Source organism: Saimiri boliviensis, chromosome 18, assembly GCF_048565385.1.
Source record: "Saimiri boliviensis isolate mSaiBol1 chromosome 18, mSaiBol1.pri, whole genome shotgun sequence".
Classification (NCBI taxonomy): Eukaryota; Metazoa; Chordata; class Mammalia; order Primates; family Cebidae; genus Saimiri; species Saimiri boliviensis.
The window spans coordinates 9,255,416-9,271,223 of record NC_133466.1 but is presented as its reverse complement, the minus strand read 5'-3'; the positions used below and the strand labels follow the sequence as shown (position 1 = coordinate 9,271,223).

Sequence of the window (15,808 nt, the reverse complement as noted above, 5' to 3'; positions counted from 1 at the left end):
TTGATTTGTTCTTTGTTCATCAAATAGTTATTGGACTGCAGCAAGTGTGAGTAGCAGGGAGCCTGGCTAGCACTATAGCTTCCCCAGCTGCCTCTCAGAGTTGCAGCCGCAGGCACACACAAAGCCAGGGAAAATGAGGGCCTAGGGAGGCTGGTCCCAGAGGCTCCAGCCCTTCTCTCCCAATCCTCTCCCTGAGTGGGTGGAAGACTCTCCTCCTGGCTCTTCCAATCTGCCATCAGTGTCTGCCCTTGGATCTGGTCTTAAACTCCAAGGTGTAAATGACTCGTAATGGCTCAACATTTTGTCCCTCCCAGGAGGCACTTTTAAGTCTAAGGAATAAAGATTTAACAGTAAAACTCCAAATGCTAATCAGGGGCAAATGAGGATTTGGAGGAGGAAGGTCTTGAGCATTTTCCTTACACTCCTAAAGTCATCCTATTGAGTTAGGGCAAGAACTATCCTGATGGATTGGGTATGATAGAAGTCGATGTTTCAATGGCTAGCTGGATGGATGGATAGATGCATGGATGGATGGATGCATGCATGGATGGATGGATGGATGGATGGATGGATGGATGGATGGACAGATGGATGGATGGATAGATGGATGGATGGATAGATGGATGAATGGATGGATGGATGATCAATGGATGGACGGATGGATGGATGAGTGGATAGACGGATGGATGAACAGATGGATGGATGAATAAATAAATAGACGGATGGATAGCTGGATGGATGGATAGCTGGATGGATAAACGGACAGATGGATAAACGGATGGATGGACAGATGGATGGATGGATGAATGGACAGATGGATGGATGAACAGACGGATGGATGAATAGATACATGGATGGATAGATGGACAGATGGATAGATGGATGGATGGATGGATAGATGGATGGATAGATGGATGGATGGATCAATGGATGGGCGGATGGATGGATGAGTGGATAGATGGATGGATGAACAGATGGATGGATGGATGAATAAATGGATGGATGGATAGCTGGATGGATGGATAGCTGGATGGATAAATGGACAGATGGATGGACGGATGGATGGATGAATGGATGGATGGACAGATGGATTGATGGATGAGTGGACAGATGGACGAATGAACAGATGGATGGATGAATGGATGGATGAATAGATGGATGGATTGATGGATGGATAGATGGATGGATGGATGGATGGACGGATAGATGGATGGATTGATAGATGGATGGTTAGATGGGTAGATCACCTTTATTCTGATGTCAACTGGTCTTTGAAGCTTGATTTATTTTTTGACTTCTCATGTAGCCAGGCTAGGGTCTGACACATTATGAAGTTGACAAAATGTCTGTTAGATTCTGGATTCAAAAGCCCTGTGTTCTTGGGTTTGAGATTGTACTTTCTGACATGAGTGAATCGCAAATCAGACTTCAGAGATGGTTACTTTTCCAGCAAGAGAACAGCCCTGAAACTTGGCCAGAGCACTGGTGTCCCGGTGCTGCTATAACAACAGTGCCACATGCTAGAAGGTTTGAGACAGCAGCCATCTGTCTGTTGTCTCGCAGTTCTGGAGGCCAGGATCCAAAACCAAGATGCCAGCAGGGTTGTGCTCCTCTGAGACTGGGTAGATGCCATTCTGGCCTCCTCCGGCTTCTGCTGGTGGCCAACATCCTTGGCATTCCTTGATTTTCAGCATGACCGCTCTGATCTCTGCCTCTTTCATCACACGGTGTTCTCCCTGCACGTCTCTCCTCGCGTGCTGTTCTCTTCTCATAAGGCTAGCTGCCAGATTAGATTAGGGCCCACTTTAATGGCCTCGTCTTAACTTGATGACATCTGCAAAGTCTCTTTTTCCAAATAATAGAGACTTTGGAAATAGATACTTCCCAGATGTCAGTAGGGCTTCAATAATGCATTTTGAGGGACAGACTTTACCCCCTGACAGTTAGCCATGTGTGTACGTTACAGTTGCCACTATTTCTCTTACATGGAATGAGACTGTGATTTACTTTTTTTATTGATGGAGTCTTGTTCTGTCGCCTAGTCTGGAGTGCAGTGGTGCGATCTCTGCTTACTGCAATCTTTGTCTCCTCAGTCTCCCAAGTAGCTGGGATTAGAGACACACATCACCATGTCTGGCTAATTTTTGTATTTTCAGTAGAGATGGGGTTTCACCATGTTGGCCAGGCTGGTCTTGAACTCCTGACCTCAGTAATCTGCCCACCTCGGCCCCCCAAAGTTCTGGAATTACAGGGGTGAGCCACCGTGCCCGGCCAAGACTCTGATTTTCATTAGGAACAGAGGGATCCTGCCTGTCACCAGGGCTACCTGAAAACAGGTTAATCAATAGAGCAAGAAGCTGCACTAGTGACTGCAGCGGTCAAGTTCATTTCCAAATAGAGAATAAAAGCAGCATGCCCTCCCAGTCCTCTGCCCTGTTCTGCTTTCTGTCTAGGGACACCCTCTCATCCTCAGACAAGTGACAATGAAGTGACAGTAAGGGCAAACCAAGCCACTGCCCAAAAATTTCACCGCTTACCTTGGAGAAGCTCTCATTTCCCATCAGATATAAATGAAAAATCAGAGACGAATCTGCTGGGAAATGAGAGTTCCATTTCTTTTTGCTGTTGTTGTTGTTTTAAAGTTGCCAAGCTTTATTTAGGTTGTAATGGTTACAGGTAACACACATGTAACCCTGTATTCCGTGTCTCCCGTGCGGTCCCCTGAGCAGGCTCTGCGACCCTTTCCCTCAGTCTTACTTCTTATCTTTCCCCTTCTTGTCCTTCTTGCCATCCTTGGTGGCCTGGGAGGCCAGGGAGCCCAGAGCACTTCGAATGGCTTCATTGTTGGGATCCACACCTGGGAGATTCTCCAGGACACTCCGAAGGAACTTGGGGTTCTTCATCACGTCGTAATCATCCTCCTTCTTGGCTGGCTCAGATGTGTCCGTGGCTGAGCTGGCATCAATGTCTGCTGATTCCACCTGGCCAAACTGCTCCTTGCAGGGACATCTGCATGGCATGAGCAATCTGCTCCTCCTCAGTCATACTGCTTAGGTCAGGAAGCCCAGTATGGCCAACCTCTTGCTGGCTGGCGGTCATCTTCAGCAGGGCGTTGTCTGAGTCTTCAGTCCCAGTTGTAGCAATCCTGGCCAGGTGGGGTGGGAATCCCACCAGATCTTGGGGTAATCACCATGGTGGGCTTGGTCACACCTGAGAGCCCCCAAGGGCAAGGACCTTAGTCCCTGATCTTCTGCAGGAACATCAGCTGGATGCGAAAAACTCCATCTCAAAAAAATGGGAAGCAGAATCAGAAAGTCTGATTGGATCAAGTTTATCCTGAATTGACGGTGGATTGACTGAATTTTGTTTCATTGTCAAGTTTAAGAACTCCATTACGGGGTGGGATGAAGGCTTGAGACAGAAATCATGTTTAGTGATGGAAAAGGGAATCTGAAATGTTTCGCTGCCCACCTGAGTTCTGGTCTCGGGAAACTGTACTGACTTCATCAAGAAAGCAGGTGCTGCATGCACAGTTGATCAACGCAGAAGCGGATGTTTACAGTGAGCAGTTGAAGCAGCTTCCCTCCTGACAACTTGGAGCGTGGGGCTAGAACCCCCAGCCCACAGGCTAAGAAGCAAAGGGGGGTGATTTTACAACCAGTGCGCTGGGTTGAGAGTGCTCCCACGCTCCAAAGTTCCTGTCCACTCAGAACCTTAGAACGTGACCCTCATTTGGAAGTAGAGCTGTGGATGTAATGAGTGATGAGGTCACAGTGGATTAGGGTGGGCCCTAAACCAATGTGACTGCTGTCCTTATAAGAGCAGGGGAGACGCAGGCTGAGGAGGAGACTGCAGCTATGCTGCTGTGGGGCGGGGAGGGGGCGTGCCAGGAATGGCTAGGGCCCACCAGAAGCTGGAAGGGGCAAGGAAGCCTCCTTCCCTAGAGCTTCAGAGACAGCACGGTTCTCCCGGCACCTTGATTTCAGAATTCTGGCTTCCGGAGCTAGGAGTAAATTTCAGTTGTTTTAAGCCACCTAATTTGAAGTACTTTGTTATAGCTGCCCTAGGATGCTAATACACTGTGTTATAAAAATCCGGGTTTCTGCTGGGTGCAGTGGCTCCCAAAATGCCTGTAATCCCAGCACTTTGGGAGGCCGAGGAGGATCACTTGAGTCCAGGACTTTGAGACCAGCCTGGGCAACATAGTGAAGCTCCATCTCAACAAAAAATACACAAATTAGCCAGGCATGGTGGTGCACAGCTGTGGTCCCAGCTACTTGGGAGGCTGAGGTGGAAGGATCTCTTGAACCCAGGAGGTTTTGAGGCTGCAGGGAGCCATGATCACACCACTGCACTCCAATTAGGGTGACAGAGTGAGAACTTGTTTCAAAAATAAAAATCAGGGTTTCTGGAGCCACTGCTCTATCTGAAATGATTTAGAAGCCTTTCTTCTAGGGATAAATTCCTCCAAATTTAGAACCAGGCAGGATATTTTGGGCACAAGAGGGTCCCAGGGTGTCTCCACGTAGCATCCCCTGATCCCCCTTCCTAGTCTAACAGTTGACGTGGACCCCTGAGAGCAAATGTCTGCAAGTCACTCGGGATGCCGTCCCAGCCAGTGGAGAAGCAAGCCGAGGAAGGGCGAGAGAGAGGTGGCAGGCGCGCAGGCTCTCTGCTTTCCAACAGGAAGGGGCTCAGGGCCTGCTTTCTTTTCCCTCCCTTTCAAATGGATCCTTCATATCGCCAATAACTCTCATCTTTCCGCAAACTCCAGCAGGCCCCAAACGAGCTGAGAAAATATCCAACTTCAAAGGTTTTGCACAAATCATCTTAAAGGCCTGACCTAAACCTGAGACAGCCGGCACGAAGCCCAGAAATCACTTCTTACAAGACACCATTCCCCTCCGCAGGTCACATCTGTCACTGCCCCTCACTGCCCCCCCCACCAGGTCCCAACCACCTGAGACACCTGCACGATCCACCCTCAAAGCAGTGAGTTAGGGGCCGTGCTCCTGATCCTTGGCCGGTGGCTTTAGTGTTATTCTCGGGGGTTGAGTGGGGGCACCTTAGGGGGCTGCCCTGTAAGAGCCGTGGTCTAATTTCCTTTGCTACTTTACTTAGCTCTTCAGTCTCAGTCTCAGACACTGAACTGTGTCTCCGCCACTGGTGGTGACAGCACAGGGTGACATTGCTGTCAGGGAGAGGAAGATGGTTTTTTTTTTTTTTTTTTTTTTTTTTTTTTGAGAGGGAGTCTTGCTCTGTCCCTCAGGCTGGAGTGCAGTGACGCAATTCTGGCTCACCGCAACCTCCACCTTCCCAGGTTCAAGTGATTCTCCTGTCTCAGCTTCCCGAGTAGCTGGGATTACAGGCACCCACCACCACGTCCAGCTAATTTTTGTCTTTATAGTAGAGATGGAGTTTTGCCATATTAGCCAGGCTGGTGTCGAACTCCTGACCTCAGGGGATCCACCTGCCTTGGCCTCCCAAAGTGCTGGGATTATAGGCATGAGCCACTGTGTCTAGCTAGGAAGATGCTTCTGTGAGCTGGGACAATTGTGAGTGAAAAGAGAAGAAAAAAAGTAAAATAATACCACTAATAATGCCTTTTCTCTGGTCCTGGAAAATCTACACGAACTTGTATTTTACATCTCTTGTCTGCATTTAGTTGACAAGCAAGATGAAAGACCAGTAGAATAACTGGTGGGAAACATACTTGTACGGCAGTGGGTTGGTTGAATAAAATAAGAGATTTCCAGTCTCAGACTGGATATGTGCACTTAAGATCAGCAGTCATGGCTGGGCGAGGTGGCTCACGCTTGTAATCTCAGCACTTTAGGAGGCCAAGGTGGGTAGATCATGAGGTCAGGAGCTCAAGACCAGCCTGGCCAAGATGCTAAAACCTCACCTCTCCTAAAAAAAAAAAAAAAAAAAATGCAAACATTAGCTGGGTATGGTGGCAGGTGCCTGTAATCTCAGCTACTGGGGAGGCTGAGGCAGGGAATTGCTTGAACCTGGGAGGCGGAGGTTGCAGTGAACCAAGATTGCACGCTGCACTACAGCCTAGGTGACAGAGTGAGACTCCATCTCAAAAAAAAAACAAGATCCGCAGACCTGCTGTGAGTACAAGCCTCTGTAAAGTGAGCACCATTGCAGGTGAGATGGGGATGTGGAAATGGGTGGGCAGATGGCAAAGCACTCTTCCCCTCCACCCAGGAAAAAACGGTCGTGGGAACTGGCTGTGGCAGACAGCAGCCTACAGAAAGGTGGGGGCACCTCTCCGCTGGCCTTCAGCTTCAATACAGACACGGAAAAACCAGTCTCGGTTCTGGTTTGGGCCCCACTGGCTGCATGTGCCTGGATGCCATCAGCCCTGCACAAAGGTGGCCACTGAGGAGCCCTCGTGAGAGCTGAAATTCAACCAGGCTTGGTCCCTGTCCGAGGTGCCAGGAGTCTGTCCTTTTCTTCTAGGTGGTTTGCTCAGCAAGGGAACTTACTTTTTGTAATTTAGCCACCTAGATGGGGGTGCCTTCTTGTACTCCATCCAGCTGGATGAAGCACCTTTATTTTCTAATTTGACCAGTTTCAGGCCACGTGAGAATCACTGATACCACAGAAGAGGAACCTTTCTGGGGTTGCGTCTTAGGAAATTTCACTGAAGGAGGGGTATAGAGATGATGTCATCGACCACACGACTCAAGAAATAAGCCCAGAGCACACATCGGTGCCCCCGCCACTGCTGGGAAACTGACCTTCAGAGCGTTCACGTGAACGGGGCCATCGCCTTCAGCTTTCTCCAAGGTGTTTTTTTTTTCCTCTTTCTTTTTTGGTCTCACTCTGTCCACCAGGCTGCAGTGCAGTGGTGTGATCTTGACTCGATGAAACCTCTGCCTCCTGGGTTCAAGCGATTCTCCTGCCTCAGCCTCCCAAGTAGCTTGGATTACAGGCGCCTGCCACCATGCCCAGCTTTTTTGTATTAGCGACGGTGTTGAGATGAGGTTTCACCATGTTGGCCAGGCTGGTCAAAAGCACTTTAATTCTGGAGGAGGCTTAGAAGGTGGCTTTGCTAAATTCTGTGAGATCTGTTTGGAAATACAGGACGGAGGGAAGGAGAAGACGAGCAGGGAGCACTGAGCAGAGCCTGCTCCTCCAGCCCTCGGTCCCCCGTCATCCGGTGGGCGCTGTTGGAGGGATATCCGGACACCTGCCGGCTCCCCGGTCTCCAGCCCAGCCTCAGGGGCTCTTTGCCACTGCCCTGCCATCCTTCCCTCCCTGGAGTCCTGTCCTCAATCTTCTTTTCTTCCGCAAGTCCCTGTATTGGTTTCCAAGTCATACTGGAGTAAGGTCGACCTTCTTGCAGGATGACCTCATTGTAACTCCACTAACGAGGTCTGCAATGACCCTATTTACAAATAGGCTCACATTCTGAGGTTCGGGGAAGGACGTGAATTTGGGGGGGGGCACTATTTAACCCCATAACATCCCCCCAGTCTCCACTGGCATTGCAATCACCCACAGACGCTCCCAGCCTAGCAGCCGGCCCCTCAGATCACTGACTGTGCTTACCCCGGTAACTTCCTCTTCTGCTCCAGAAGCCCTCCTCTTAATGTTATGTTCCTATTAAGAAACCCGTTTGTCCTTTATTTAATTATCTCTAAGCTACTGTACCTACATTTTCTTTTTCTTTTTTGAGACAGAGTCTTGCTCTGTCGTCCAGGATGGAGTGCAGTGGCGCAATCTCGGCTCACTGCAACCTCCGCCTCCTGGGTTCAAGCAATTCTCCTGCCTCAGTCTCCCAAGTTTTCACTTGAAATCTGCATACACAGCTTTTTTGTTTTATGGGCTGGGTTCCTACAGAGAGTTATTCGTGAGGGATTGAACACAGTTAGGCTATCAGTAAAAGGTGATCAAAATTAGAATAGCGCTGCTTCCTCTGTGTTGGAGTCTCCCAGGTTGCTGCCGGGGGCTGCAATGTCTGTCCCAGGGCCCCAACCCGGACCTGCCAAATCAGAATTTCAGGAGGGGAGGTTGGGAATCTGCTTTTATGTCAGCCGTTGTTCCAATCCAGGTGACTCTCATGCATTGTGAAGTTGAGAGTCATTGATTTAGACACGTAGACGATAAATACTGATTCTTGGACTACGGAGCCAAAGACAAAGCGAGGGACTTATTACAGCTCATGGGGCCGGCTGGGCAAAGCCAGCAGGGATTTATTGCTTCTCAGATGAGCAACGTTTCCACAAGGCTGCTGTCATCTCCTGAGGACAGAACAGCATTCTCACAGAATCGGGGGCTGGTGGAGAAAATCAGGGGTCTCCAAGCAACCCTGTGGGCAGCACTGGGCCCAGAAGCACATGCAGAGTCTACCTGTCCTCCCATGCGACTCCCGCGAGGTGGAGAATTAGAGCGTGTTGTTCATTTATAATGTTTGCTTTGCTTTTGGAAGCAGCCTGGGGCAGCTCAGGCTAGGTTTTCGCTGTGGTGTTTGACTTGGCTTAGCTGCAAAGGTCCTCCTTTCTAGTCTGTTTATGGCAAGTTAGCACACGGCCCCATATCCAGGAGCCTAACACCAGACCTAGCAGAAAGCAGGGAATGGGCAAAGAAATGAAATGTCGGCGGGGCTGGGTTGGGCTTCCCCGTACACACCCTCTCAGCCGGGAGCTCGCCTGAAGTCAGGCTGGGCACGAGGCCACCTCAGACTTTGCAGCTTCGGACCTGTTACTGCAGCCCAAGTGACAGTGACATCTCAGACAGTGACATATCCCGCTGACCAACCACAGGGTCTGGAGGATAAGTTCCCAGGAAGGAGATACATTCCGTTCTTTTTTAGACAGAGTTTCATTCTGTTGCCTAGGCTGGAGTGCTCACTGCAAACTCCACCTCCCGGGTTCAAGCAATTCTCCTGCCTTGGCCTCCGGAGTAGCTGGCAGTATAGGCATGCACCACCACGTCTGACTAACTTTTGTACTTTTAGTAGAGACAAGGTTTCATCCTGTTGGCCAGGCTGATCTCGAACTTCTTGCCCCAAGTGATCCACCTGCCTCCGGCTCCCAAAGTGCTGGGGTTACAGGTGCGTGCCACCCTGCCCAGCTGACACATTCCATTCCTTAGCTCCCTCTTTGCTTACATGTTTTATTTCCTTTTTATGAAGCCAACTCACTATCAGTAGGAAGTTGCTGATTCGTTTTCATGTTTACTCCTAAGTTTCAAATAGCCACCACCTTGTATTTTAATAAGACTCATGATCACTGTGCCAGCCACCCCCTCCAATCGCTTCATCTCATCTGCACAGAGCTCTACGCAGGGAGTATGGCTTGATCCCATTTGATGATGAGAAAGCAGACTCAGAGAGCTTACATCAGCGGCCCAAAGTTGCCCAGCTAATTAATACCCGAGGAGCGTGGCTCAGCAGCAGCTCTCCTCAGCATGTGCCTGCTGTCTGCCCGGCTAGTGGCCTGCTGCATGCTGAACCCTTCAATGGTACCTTCATCTTTCCTTCTCTGCCTCGGAGGAGGAAAGGATGATGGCTTATCTGAAGCCTGAAAGATTTCACCCAGGTCAAGCACCGTTTGCATGAAATATATCTGCCCAGTTTATGTCAGCAACAGGAAGAGCAAAGAAAGCTACCTGTTTATATTGCCACATCTGTAGGGCATTAAAATACATTATTAACAGAAGTTTCTGTCAATATCTCACTTTTTTTTTTTTTTTTAGAAAAGTGAAACCGTGATTGGGATACACTAGGGTGGGTGGGAGAAACCAGTTAAAATCTGAACTTGGGGACATGGCAACGGTCATCTGACCCAGGGGGGGTCACATTCAATGAGCACAGACAAAGTTCCCCAGAAGTCAGTGGGACATTTGGGCCTGAGACTATGAAACTGAACTGGAACTTACGGGCTTTAGGCCCAGAACTCCTGAATTTCCTCCTTGAGGATCTCCATCCTTACTGTTTTCCTTCTAGATATTCTGCTGCTTTGACACGGACGCCACCCGCTGACTCACACATTCCACTCAGCATGGGTGGCGACTGGGAGGCTCTGTTAGTGTCTCTTTCAGTAGCCTGGCCCTAAATTAAAGGGCCCATGGTTCTTTCTGGTTGAACACACCCCAGGCTCCCAGCTTGCCCCTGGCCCTCGAGAGGGGTTGCTTTTGATGGCAGGAGGGAGATCAAAGTGAATGTATTTTAGGATCTTGTTACTAGGCCACAAAAAAACACTGGATGGAAAGTCTTATGAATTTAAAAAGCCCATTAAAAAAAAAAAATCCAACGAACCCAAAAGGGGTTAAGCTATTGTTTAAAACATAGACCCAGTGCCTGAACCCTACATACTCGTTTGCAGAGGTTGGAAGAGGTTGGAAGGGGTTAATGGTGCTATTCTTTCTTGAATGTTCTGGAGCACAGCACAATGAGCCAAAAGCAGTCAGAGGGAACCATCATGAGGAGTAGTATGTGTCTATCTGTGTTAACTCCAATATCCACAATAGCTGAACCTTAGAATTATCTGAACTGTGCACACTGGGAAGCAAGAGCTTTGATGGGTTTAGTAACCTGTCCAAGATTAGGAAGTTAGCAAGAGGCAGGGCCCAGAAATGAACAGAGTCCTTTCTTCTGCAAGCTGGCTCCCACAAAATACCATTCTTATGCCTGTTAAGGTCTGATGTGGTATCATATTATACTACTGTACTAGCAGTAGGGGGTCAAGAGCATGATTCCATCTCTGTAGTATGCTTAGGGGTCAGTCCTGAAATTAGCAGAGTTCGCTTTCAGTCATGAAGAGGGTATTCCGAGGAAATGATATCTTAGATTGCTTTCTTTTAGTGCACAGACATCACTCGAGAGGCTTCATATTACTGAGACGTCTTGTAAACTTTACAGCTACTGTTTTACACTTCATCAATGTTCCCGATCTTACTATGGTGTTCACTTCAAACAATATTGAGTGTGTAAGAATCAAATGCACATTGTACAGTATTTGACATGGATGTCTTTAGGAGCCAATATTCCTTAAATATCCTGGTTTCAGTGTTATCCACTAACACTTTAATAGATAGAGTTTCTTTGCATTTATAAATATAATAGTAGTAAAAATGTAAGTTGGTTACTATAAAACAAAACACCATATTTCCGAACTACTAAATATCTATGTAATCTTGAATCCATTTCACCTAAAGGAAGGAAAATGTTCTCAACCCAGGCTACACATTAGATCACTTGAGAAGCTTTGAAAAATTCTTAATGCCTGGGCCCCGCTCCTAGACCAATTAATTCAGTTTCTGAGAAGTGTGGTCATGGTTTGAACATGCAGCCAGCGTTGAGAACTACTGGATTTAGGCAAGAATGGATTTTTTTTTTTTCTTTTGAGATGGAGTCTTGGTCTGCAGCCCCAGGCTGCAGTGCAGTGGCATGATCTCAGCTCACTGCAACCTCTGCCTCCTAGGTTCAAGTGAACCTCCTGCCTCAGCCTCCCAAGTAGCTGAGATGACAGGTGTGCACCACCATGCCAGGCTAATTTTTGTATTTTTAGTAGAGATAGGGTTTCACCATGTTGGCCAGTATGGTCTCGAGCTCCTGACCTCAAGTGATCTGCCTGCTTCAGCCTCCCAAAGTGTTAGGATTATAGGTGTGAGCCACCAAGCCCGGCTAATATGGTTTGGCTGTGTCCCTACCCAAATCTCATCTTGAATTCCCACGTGTTGCGGGAGGGACCTAGTGGGAGGTAATTGAATCATGGGGGTGGGGCTTTCTCATTCCGCTCTCCTGATAGTGAATAAGTCTCAGGAGATCTGATGGTTTTAAAAATGGGAGTTTCCCTGCACAGGCTCTCTCTCTTTGCCTGCTGCCATCCATGTAAGAGGTGATTTGCTCTTCTTTGCCTTCCGCCATGATTGTGAAGGTTCCCTAGCCACACGGAACTGTGAGTTCTCCATTAAACCTCTTTCCTTTGTAAATTGCCCAGTCTCAAGTATGTCTTTATTAGCAGCATGAAAACAAACTAATACCCCAACCAAGAATGGATTTTTAAATTAATGGAATTAGGTCTGATTAATATCAATGCATTAATATATAAAGGTCTACATTATGCATTACAATCAAGAGTTTCAAATATAATGCAACTGAAATGTATGCAATGAATACAATACATACAATAAGTCATTAACGTCCAGGTACAAGTAGATGCTCAATAAATATTACTGAATTGCTGAATGAATGGCATCCTACAAAGTTTTATCTGATTTTTTTTTTTTTTTTTTTGAGACGGAGTTTCACTCTTGTTGCCCAGGCTGGAGTGCAATGGCACGATCTCGGCTCACCGCAACCTCTGCCTCCTGGTTTCAGGCAATTCTCCTGCCTCAGCCTCCTGAGTAGCTGGGATTACAGGCATGCGCCACCATGCCCAGCTAATTTTTAGTATTTTTAGTAGAGACAGGGTTTCACCATGTTGACCAGGATGGTCTCGATCTCTTGACCTCGTGATCCACCCACATCAGCCTCCCAAAGTGCTGGGATTACAGGCTTGAGCCACCGCGCCCGGCCAAAGTTTTAAATGAAAAACATATTTTGATGAAATTAAGATGCTATCAATTGTAGGATGAAGCATCACTGATAAAGAAAAAAATTAAATGATCACATGCTATCTAGTATATGTCACAGCCTAACTTCAAAAATGCTAAAAAGGCCAGACATGGGGGCTCACGCTTGTAACACCAACACTTTGGGAGGCCAGAGTGTGAGGATCACTTGGACCCAGGAGTTCAAGACCAGAGTGGGCAATATAGCAAAATCCCATCTCCAGGTAAAAATAAAAAATTACCTGGGCATGGTGGTACACGCCTGTAGTCCCAGCTACTTGGGAAACTGAGGCAAGAGGATCACTGGAACCTAGTAGTTTGAGGATGCAGTGAGTTTTGATCACACCACTGTGCTCAAGCCTGAGTGACAGAGGGGCACCCTGTCTCAAAAAGTTAAAAACAAGAAAAAAATACATTAAAAAATTACTGTATTTTTCTTAGTCTACACCAGCTGTTATACCACTAATTTCCACTAGATGCCGCTGTGATCTGCTACTTCAGGTTCTGGAAGACAATCTGAAAACGCCAATTTTCTCCAAGGATTTAAAATGGAAATAATTCATACCCTTTAGACACAAAAGACATTGTAACCATCTCGTATTTTAGGGTGTTGTGGCTCATTCTTTCTCTGTGTTAAGGTCTATCTAAAGTATCTAATGAAGTGTAAAATTATTTAAAAAGGAAACTGAAAAGTGTTAAGGGCTTGAGAGAAAGCAGTTACTTCCCTTTTATCCACGCCCCCAAATTTCACATTTTGCATGTAACTCATGACCAGTCTGCAGTGGGTCATAGAGAAGAGACAGTAACACGGATAACGATGCAAGCTTTAGGGCCAAAAGGAAGCCCATGAAGCTTCCAGAGACGTGCTTGGAGCAACGCTCCTCAGACTCTCGCCGATCTCCACGGTATGAGAACCGAAATGGAGAATAAGCATCTCAAAACCTGTATAACAAATTTTAAAAAGTTTTACGTCTGCTAAATCTAATAAAAAGGAGCCGGGATTATATTTCATATGTCTTCGTTTCGTATTTCATTTTTCTAGTAATTCAATTCTTTTAGTATTTTGCAGAAGTATTGGTCCATAACAGATTGGAATTCAAAAAAAAAAAAAAAAAATAGCCCTTCAGCCCAGATAGCTTTTGAAGCACTGGAGAGAGCTCAGCCCAAGCTGCTGGCGGAGCCAAGGGCAGGACGATGACCCCCATCGCACTCCTGAATGATGCTCTAGTTAGTAGACAAAACAGGTAAGAAAGGGCGGAAGAACAGGAGCGTCTTGATGGTAAAGGACAGGATGTCTGGAGAGGTAAGAAGGGATCCTGAGAACGGGACAACACCCTGGGGAGCCCAGCATCTGAACCCACAGTCGGCGGCTCACCAGAACCCACCAGTTCTGCAAAGGCTTGGAGATTCCACCATTGCTGCTCCCAGCACCTCCCCGGCCCAATGCATAGACAAATAGCCTGGAACTGACCTTGGGATGAGAGGAACTCAGGTGGTTACAGTGAAAGGAAGATGCAAAAACGCTGAGAATTGCCCAAGTCTTACATAGTTAGCTTCAAAAGAGAAACAACACAGAGAGGTCCATTGTTAACCCTTTCCTGGTTTGATCCGCCCAAAGCCAGCTGGCTTGGACGGACGGAAGCATAAGGCACTGTGGGTTTCCATGTATGGGTAGCTGTGAGCGGGCCTTTTTGCTTCTCTGAAAAATGCCCTGTTACACTAGCCTACCGTCAGTGCCTTTTTAAGAAAACCATTTGATAATACCTATCAAAATGTAAACTGTGAATATTCTTCCACTCAGCTGTTTCTCTGCGAGAAATTCATTCCCTAATTATTTACACTCCTGAAGTAAAGCAAAGGCACAAATAACACAGGATCCAATACTCTCTGGCTCTTTCTGAGAGAATAAAACTGGATAAAATCTAAACATTCTTTGCAAGAGATTAGTTAAATAACTACAGTACACCCATATGGTAGATTAACATGCACCGTTGAAAGAGTAAATGCCCCTGCATTGCTAATACACAGAGTTCCCGGACACAATGTTAAGTGAAGGCAGCAAGCTGATGTGCAGTGGGGACAGCACGATCCCATGTGTGTAAAAAAGAACAAATGAGGGACCAGGTGTGGTGGCTCATACCTGTCATCTCAGCACTTTGGGAGGCCGAGGTGGGTGGATCACCTGAGGTCAGGAGTTCGAGACCAGCCTGGCCAACATGGCGAAACCCAGCCTGTACTACAACACAAAAATTAGCCAGGCATGGTGGCAGATGCCACCACAGTAGTAATCCCAGCTACTCAGGAGGCTGAGGCAGGAGAATTGTTTGAACCCCGGGGGCGAAAGTTGCAGTGAGCCGAGATCACGCCACTTCACGCCAGCCTGGGTGAAAAAGCGAGACTCCGTCTCAAAAAAAGGAAAAAAAAAAAAAAAAAAAAAAAAAGAACAAATGCATTTCTGTCATGCAGAGACCCTCTGAGGGCTGCACAAGAAGCTGGTCACAGTGGTCATCTGTGGAAGGTGGAGCCGAGGGTCAAGGTCGGAGAGAACTTTCATTTTTCACTTCACACCCTTGTATGTGGTTTGGCTTTCACAGTGCTAATTCATTATGATACCATTGGTCTCAGAAATACTTCTCTTAAAAGTTGTATATAATTACCACATATATACATATAAGTAAATAAAAATATACACACATATATGTGTATACATGCACGCACACATCCCTATCACAATCCATGCTCTCAGCCAGAGAGAGCTGGGGAAGGAGATTGTCTTGTCTCCTTTGGAGCTCTTAGGATATGACACTATATTACAAACACTCTTGGGAAAAGAGTATTTTCAGTGCCGTCCTGAGTTGAGTATGTTCTGCAAAATGCGCTGTTTCATCCACCATGGTCTTCCTTTCTACCACTCAGTTCATGTTCTAGGGAACAGTTTCGTGTTCTAGGGAACAGATTTGACTCACAGTTACGAGTAAAAGGTGTTCTGGACGTGCCCTGAAGATACCAAGGAAGAATATCATACAAGCCAGGCGTCCAAAAGCTACTTTCCAGGCAGCTCAAGTTGCCTTCATGGAAATGGTGGAGGAAGCAGAGGGTGAAGTTCAGGGACAGGTGGAAATCCTTCACAATCCCAACGGGCATCTCTAACAGCACCGTAAGGCTGGGAGGAAGGACCAAGGGCATGTGAAGAGCATTAGAGTAGAAAGCCGGAATTAAGCTTATAAAGACCCACAGA

At 47.2% G+C, this 15,808-nt stretch overlaps 1 pseudogene; it reads right to left on the bottom strand.

Moving 5' to 3' along the window:
• Window positions 1–2,753: 2,753 nt before the first annotated feature.
• Window positions 2,754–7,330, bottom strand: LOC141581997 (26S proteasome non-ATPase regulatory subunit 4 pseudogene; annotated as a pseudogene).
• Window positions 7,331–15,808: the final 8,478 nt, after the last annotated feature.